The sequence below is a fragment of the Schistocerca piceifrons genome, chromosome X (genome assembly GCF_021461385.2).
Source record: "Schistocerca piceifrons isolate TAMUIC-IGC-003096 chromosome X, iqSchPice1.1, whole genome shotgun sequence".
Classification (NCBI taxonomy): Eukaryota; Metazoa; Arthropoda; class Insecta; order Orthoptera; family Acrididae; genus Schistocerca; species Schistocerca piceifrons.
The window spans coordinates 259,069,179-259,077,615 of NC_060149.1; positions in this window are offsets into that span (position 1 = coordinate 259,069,179).

The window sequence follows — 8,437 nt, forward strand, 5'->3', positions numbered from 1 at the left end:
AGTATAGTTAAGAACGTGGTATGGATTCGTCGCCAATGTTGTGGTTGGCAGGAGAGCCAACACCGGGTTACTAGAGGAAGCCGAAAGACACGCGTTTTAGCTCACGCAGGCTGGCGTGAGGTCTGGAACAGGACAAGGAAATTAGAATTTAGAAAAAACGGACGTAGCTGATGGAATACTTAACTTTAATCCATTAATGGTGAACGTCGCTCTTGACGGTACATGATTCAGTATCAATAGTAACTGGTAATGGCGCCTTGCTAGGTCGTAGCAAATGATGTGGCTGAAGGCTATGCTAACTACCGTCGCGGCAAATGAGAGCGTATTTTTGTCAGTGAACCATCGCTAGCAAAGTCGGTTGTACAGCTTGGGCGCGTGCTAGGAAGTCTCTCTAGACCTGCCGTGTGGCGGCGCTCGGTCTGCAATCACTGATGGTAGCGACACGCGGGTCCGACGTATACTAACGGACCGCGGCCGATTTAAAGGCTACCACCTAGCAAGTGTGGTGTCTGGCGGTGACACCACAGTAACCGTCCTGCAATTGATCATAACAAGTCATAACACGCAATGAGAATATGGCGAAAACAATCTCCAACAATAAATTGAGGACAGTGTCATTCTAATGGGTAAAAACAGTCTGCATTGCATCCAAACACAAACTTTCAATTCAACACTATTCCCATTCACCACTGCCTGCAACTAAGGCCACTATCACTTGACAGGTGACAGCATCACCTACAATACCGACGCCTGGACAGGGCATCCTTCCTGTTCAACAACAACCAGCACAAGTTCGTACAAGAGGCAATGTGTCACAAATTCCCTCAACTGAGGAATGGCTAGGAGGAGCGGGGAAGTGGGAGGGAGGGGGGGGGGGGGAAGGGGAAAGCTGGACTGCAGGGCTGCCTGGAAAAAAGAGTGTTTCGAGTGTGATATAGTCGCAGGCAGATATAGTGGATATCTTTTATTTCTGTATCTTAGTTTCAGTGCATCTTGGACACGACCACTTCACTGATTCAGTTTTAGCACATGTTCTGCATTGATGTGTGTTTCTGACGTGTGTCAATAAATATTACATCTTCATTATCATCATTATATGCGTGTCATTTATTGTGGTCGAAATACTCACAGAAGTTGCATGATCTTGAAAATATTTTCTGCATCGCTCACACTTCCAGCATCTGAAGCAAGGAAAATGTTAGAACTGGAAACAATAACAAAGGAAAGGAAAATGAGCTCAAATCTTTCCTGCTTACCTGAATTTTCTAAGGTCACACCCATGGGGAACGTGACTCTTACACCAGTTGGAACATACTCGAATCACTTTCGTCAGTGTCATTCAGGTAGCTGAGATCACTCTCCGTAGGTGGCAAACGAGATTTTAAAAGTCTATTTGCTCTCCGCGGAACACAAAAATTCTTGGCATTCATTGCTAATGAAATAACAGATTCAGACTTTTTGCAGGTCATCTGAATTTCCACTTTGCGGTAGAGTGAAATATTATCAGTCAAAACAGTTCTGAGTTCAGTTGTTCAATGAATTATTTGAAACTTGAGTAAATTAAAGTAGATACACGTAACTAGCGAACACATTAGCCACTGAAGTATTCTGGTGCTACAAACCAACGGAAATATTCGCTTTCCCTTCACTAGAATGCGTATCCTGCATGCACCCACAAAGGCACACACAGACACTTAAAAACACATATTTTACACAAACAGTATTTTCGAATTCAGTTCACTTGCGGCTAGTTTATTACATCAAAATGTCATGTACGTCAGGTCACAGACACTATAGAAAGAAAGAAATAATTTTGAGAACAGAACTTACCTCTGCATCTTATAGCTGTAATTCTCCAAATAATGACGTTAGCTTGCCGTGTGTTTGTGTTAATTCGTATGTCGTCCATACAAGTGTGAGCGGCAAGTCACTCTACAGCTATCCGAAACACTCGGGAGGTGGTACCACTCGTCAGAAACCGTTGCTTCCTGTAGAACCTGCACCTATGGGCACTGGTGCTAACAACAGTTAACCTTCCTTATGGTATGATACGAATTCGCAACACTCGGCATTAATGTGTTAAATGTTGGTAAATCGAAGGCGCTACGAATGCATATAATAAAGAGAAAGAAACATTTAGTATCTGATTATAAGATTAGAGGAGAACATCTTTACCACGTCAATTACGTACTCAAGAGTAATACTAAAAAGTGATATGAAACGGGATGGTCACGTAACATCGGCATTGTACAAGGCAGATGGAAGTCAGATTTGTGAAGCACGCTGGTGCCAACAATTCTTGAGTACTGTTCCAGGACAGTGGCGGCTGGTGGGCTGTAGATTAAGAGAAGTGGTACAACAATTACAAACCAACATTTTGTCTCTTCAGAACATTTCTTGAACAGGGAAAGTATAGGTCTAGTATTTAGTGTATTAGCAACTGAGAATAGAAGCTTTCGAAATGTGGTGCTACAGAATAATGCTGAAGATTAGATGGGTAGATCACATAACTAATGAGGAGGTATTGAATAGAATTGGGGAGAAGAGGAGCTTGTGGCCCAACTTGACTAGAAGAAGGGATCGGTTGGTAGGACATGTTCTGAGACATCGAGGGATCACCAATTTAGTATTGGAGGGCAGCGTGGAGGATAAAAATCGTAGAGGGAGAAAAAAATGGTTCAAATGGCTCTGAGCACTATGGGACTTAACATCTCTGGTCATCAGTCCCCTAGAACTTAGAACTACGTAAACCTAACTAACCTAAGGACATCACACACATCCATGCACGAGGCAGGATTCGAACCTGCGACCGTAGCAGTCGCGCGGTTCCGGACTGCGCGCCTAGAACCGCTAGACCACCGCAGCCGGCGTAGAGGGAGACCAAGAGATGAATACACTAAGCAGATTCAGAAGGATGTAGGCTGCAGTAGGTACTGGGAGATGAAGAACCTTGCACAGAATAGAGCAGCATGGAGAGCTGCATCAAACCAGTCTCAGGACTGAAGACCACAACAACAACAACACGCCCATAGTTTTTAATATTTTCTCTAGGCAAGACAGTAATTTATGAAATAAAATTAAAACGACGTTCTTACCTCAATAGTCTTGCAGAAGAAGTCCATTCTCATCTCCTTTCCTTCAGCAAAGTGTTCAGTTACAAAATCAGTAAAATTATGCACATAGAAAACGCTTTTTTTCTGTAGAGCACACAGCTAACGCGCTAAGTCTTTCTTCTTTCATTGCGTTTCTAATGAAAATCTGCATTCTTTTAAGTGTGTAGAAACATCTCTTTCTGATGTTCTCAATGGTATTGTACAAATGACTCGGAGAAGTTTAATTGATTCATGTAAAATAGGTTCTAAATTATCCTCGTAGATACAGTTCAGAAGTGTTAGGCCTAAAGCTCCATTGGCAGTTAGGACATCATTTCTACTGTGTATGAGTGATAATTCGTGTCGCAGTTCAGTTTCGTATAAGTCAAATAATTTGACTGTGGTCTCAAATTCTTCATCAGGAAATAACAGCTTGTGTTTTGAAAACAAACTGGACTGGAATAATGTAGTTCTGACAAGTGTTTGCTAAACCCGAAACACTCGTCAATGTTAGCCATAACTAGGTCACACACTTCCTTTGCAACAGTTTTACAGGAGTCTAAAAAACGGAGACGCTTTGGGCCAGCGATCTCTACAGTTCCATTCCCGTTATCCCAGCGATGATCGAGATCAAGAGAATTTCTGGTCAGTTGTATCGCTGACTTGAAATTAGACACATTTTTAAAATCTTTCATACTCTCAACGCCTGTACTTTGCAGCTGATTAAACAAAATGTTGCAGTGTGGCAGGACTTTGTTGAAAAGGTGAAGCCAAAAGAGAAACTCTTAGTCGTTGTTAAGAAGTTTCCGAAGACTAACTGCCTTTCCGGTTTTTGATTAATCATTGCTACCATCATCCTCAATGATCACAAAGCACTCCGCTATTTCTCTCTTATACTCAAATATGCGCGTTTTAAAATTACATCTTATGTCAGCATTTCTTGGAAGATGTTTCTTCACAACAGTATCCAGTATTGGAGTTCTTTTCACTGACTTTGAGAAGAAAGTAATGAACCCCTGTAAACTGCTACAAAATATTCGAAGATTTATGTGTTTTGTTACACAGCGCTCTACAATGAGGGTGAGTTGCTAGGCACAACAGCGTACAAAATTTGCTCTTTCATACACTTCTTCCACTGTTACCTCCACCTAATTGTGCCTACCGCTCATAACCAGAATTCCATCATAACTCTGAGCAGTCGGTTTTTCTGGAGAGTTGTCAATCTCAAACTTTTAAGTCCTTAGAACCTTTCGCTACTTATTCCCACAGCTGCATGATCTTTAGGTGTTACGAAATTTATGAACATTTGATATACTTCCCCTTTTAATTCATACTGAATAGCAAATACGAGACAAGACTGTACAATCTGTCTTCTCACCAAATTCAACTTCGACGTAATATGTTTGCGATATTTCTTTAGAAGTCAACTGGGAGCAAACAACATGTCCAGCAACTCGTTCTCTATTACTAGAGGTTGAAAATACCTTTTCAGTTGTAAGCTTCTTTTATTATCATGACCCTTTTTAGGGCTCTCATAAGTGCATCCTTAGGTGTCGCAACTCAGCTGTGGCTATAGGTAGGTACCATTAGGTAGCAAACCGCGCCTAGTACACCTCCACCGCGGCGCTCGGGGGCCACAGCTCAGTTGCGACACCTGAGGATAGGCTTATGAGAGCCCGAAACCGGTCGTGATAATAAAAGAAATTAACAACATAAGTTGTATGATCAACCTCTAGTATAATGCTCAGCTGTGGATGTTCGTCCAACAGGATTGATTGTCGTTCTCAATTGTTTTGAAAAGCTCCAAAAATACACGCTAATCGATTTTTTAACATGTTCCTTCAGCGTTGAATAGAGCTCTGCCATCAGATGACCAAACCCCAAAAATGCCAGGGTTCTCTGAAGCATCCGTTTCGTCATGTCGCCTTAGTGCAAGTTCACACTTCCCACAGAAGTTGATACAGTCGGGCAACACGCTAAAGATGTAACGATACTTAGAAACATCTACATTATACTTCTTAATCCTCGTCGTGTAAGCTGTATCCGGCTGACATCTCTTATCGACTTTGCTAAGCATAGCAAACTCGATGTTACTATTTGTGTGTGGTTCACTCTGTTTACGTTTTATGGTCTTATCAGCTAAGTGTACAATCAAGTGCGAGGCTCGTGGCCCGGTATTCGGGCCAAATGTCATTATCGCGAACCCGGCCCATGGTCAGCTTCACGGGGTTGGCCTGCGGTACGGCCGTCTGGCCAAGTGTAAACATCATGAGCCTGGATTGTGGTACGACGGTCACGACTTGTGATGTGCCTAATAGCCACAGCACAGACCAGGCTCATGATACGTTTGTATTATCGCTTTGTATCACTCTCAGTTACATTTTATTTTTGGTCATGTTCGCACATCGAAATATATATTCTTAAGTATTGAGGACGTATACCCACAAAATGTTTTCAAAACATAAGTGTTGTACTAAGAACACATGCTTTATGTTGAAACTTTTGCAACCGACAATGATAGTAGTGACAGCATACGTCCTGTACGACAAAAATGCAAGCGATTAGGACTATACCACTGACGAAGATCAACTACCAGAACACTGGACTTGAAAAAAAATGGGAAATAGCCCAAAAATCTGGAACCATACAATGACCCCTGAAATGAAAGAGACAACCTTACGTCACGTAGGAGTGAATAAAAGAGAACTAGATATGTTTAATATAATACACACATCAAAAAAAGTTTTGCATCACCACGGTTCGCAGAACTCCTGAAGATAGATGTTGGCTGTGGATATTTTGTCACAGACACAGTCCCTTTGACTGTTCGGAGTTGTCACTAAACCCGCCCAAAGATGTAAGCAATCATGCATGAGCAGCGCCTATTAGACGGAGGGGGTCCGACAGCCGATCAGTTCCACTCATTCCACCAGGAGGGAGGTACACGGCTTGTGTTGTCTGTAGTTCAACCATTCCTAGACGGTCAATACCGCGGTTCGATCGCGTCCGCATTGTTACTTTGTGCCACGAAGGGCCCTCAACAAGGGAAGTGTCCAGGCGCCTCGCAGCGGACCAAAGCGATGTTGTTCGGACATGGAGGACATACAGAGAGACAGGAACTGTGGATGACATGCCTCGCTCAGGCCACCCGAGGGCTACTACTGCAGTGGATGACCGCTACCTACGAATTATGGCTCAGAGGAACCCTGACAGCAACGCCACCATGTTGAATAATGCTTTTCGTGCAGCCACAGGACGTCGTCTTACGACTCAAACTGTGCGCAAGAGGCTGGATGATGCGCAGCTTCACTCCCGACGTCTGTGGCGAGGTCCATCTTTACAACCACTACACCGTGCAGCGCGGTACAGATGGGCCCAACAAAATGCCGAATGGACCGCTCAGGATTGGCATCACGTTCTTTTCACCGATGAGTGTCGCATATGCCTTCAACCTGACAATCGTCGGAGACGTGTTTGGAGGCAACTCCGTCAGGCTGAACGCCTTAAACACACTGTCCAGCGAGTGCAGCAAAGGTGGAGACTCCCTGACGTTTTAGGGTGATATTATGTGCGGCGGACGTACGCCACTGGTTGTCATGGAAGGCGCCGTCACGGCTGTAGGATACGTGAATGCCATCCTCCGACCGATAGTGCAACCATATCGGCAGCATATTAGCGAGGCATTCGTCTTCATGGACGACAATTCGCACCCCCATCGTGCACATCTTGTGAATGACTTCCTTCAGGATAACGACATCGCTCGACTAGAGTGGCCAGCATGTTCTACAGACATGAACCCAGCGAACATGCCTGGGATAGATTGAAAAGGGCTGTTTATGGACGACGTGACCCACCAACCACTCTGAGGGATCTACACTGAATCGCCATTGAGAAGTGGGACAATCTGGACCAACAATGCTTTGATGAACTTATGGATAGTATGCCACGACGAGTACAGGCATGCATTAATGAAGTGGGCGTGGTACTGAGTATTAGCGGTACCGGTGTGTACAGCAATCTGGACCATCACCTCTGAAGGTCTCGCTGTATGGTGTTAGAACATGCAATTGTCGTTTTCATGAGCAATAAAAAGGGCGGAGATGATGTTTATGTTGATCTCTGTTCCAATTTTCTGTACAGGTTCCGAAACTCTCGGAACCGAGGTGATGCAAAACTTTTATTGATGTGTGTATTTGATAACATGTTCTAGGAGAATATTGTAACTGAGACTAACAGGTACACAGAACAAATACGAACCAATCCAAACAGAATACGAAGTATCAACAACAATAGATTTTCTGTGGATTGAAATGAAATTAACAGTTGTTTTACACTGTCCATAATAATGGTGCAAGTGAAAAAAAAAGAATTCAACAGAAATGTTAGAAGAGGACTGTTGTAGAAACGCCGAAATTAAAAAAACGATGCCACTAAAAAAATATCTACAAATTAAAATATGTTTTTTTGCACTTTGCAAATAACGATCTGATTGCCACTACAGAAAAATTGAGCAAAGTAAGACCTGTGACCAAATTTGAATCAACAATTTAAAGAAGTGTATACAGTGAAACAGGACATTACTATCGATGAATCGCTCATGAAATTTAAGGGACGCATATCTTATAAACAGTGCAATCCATCAAAAAGGGTAAGATTTGGTAATGAATTTTAAAATTTTGTGAGTCAGATTCGGGTTATTGCTATGACTTTAAAAATGTATATGGGCCATAACCGGATAAACTGCGATGATAGCACCTTTGAAAGTGTTGTCAATGAACTATCACAGTCAGTGTTACACAGACAACACACTTTATACCCATATAATTGGAACTCTCCGCCAAAGTTATTGATGGTATTATCCCCCAGTTATAAAACAAATGTCACTGGCACAGTTTGTGCGAATAGAAAGAATATGCCAGAAGGTTTCTGTAATGAAAAATTAAAGAGGGGGGAATACAAAATGAGGAGCTGCAGTCGAATGCTCACTGTAAAATGGAAGATAAGCGAGATGTTCATATTACGACGACAAAGCACGAAGCAGTAAAAATGATTACACAAGAGTCCAGTCGCACTTTGAAACGAAGTTGTATTATTTGGCAGAACAAGGGAATTATTGGAATTGCTCAGCAAGACTACAGCTGATTTGGCGTAAGTTGATCTCTGACAGTTGCAGTGGGCTGGGTGCAGCAGTTTCGAGGGCGTACCTCAACCAGTTACGTAAGGAGATTTTATAAACGTGCCTATGGCAACGGCTCAGTGTTGTCACAGCTCTGTAGAAGGTTATCGTTTTCGCCTGCAGCCTTTAGCTAGAAAGCTGTCAGGGATCTTCTTACGCCATCTACACT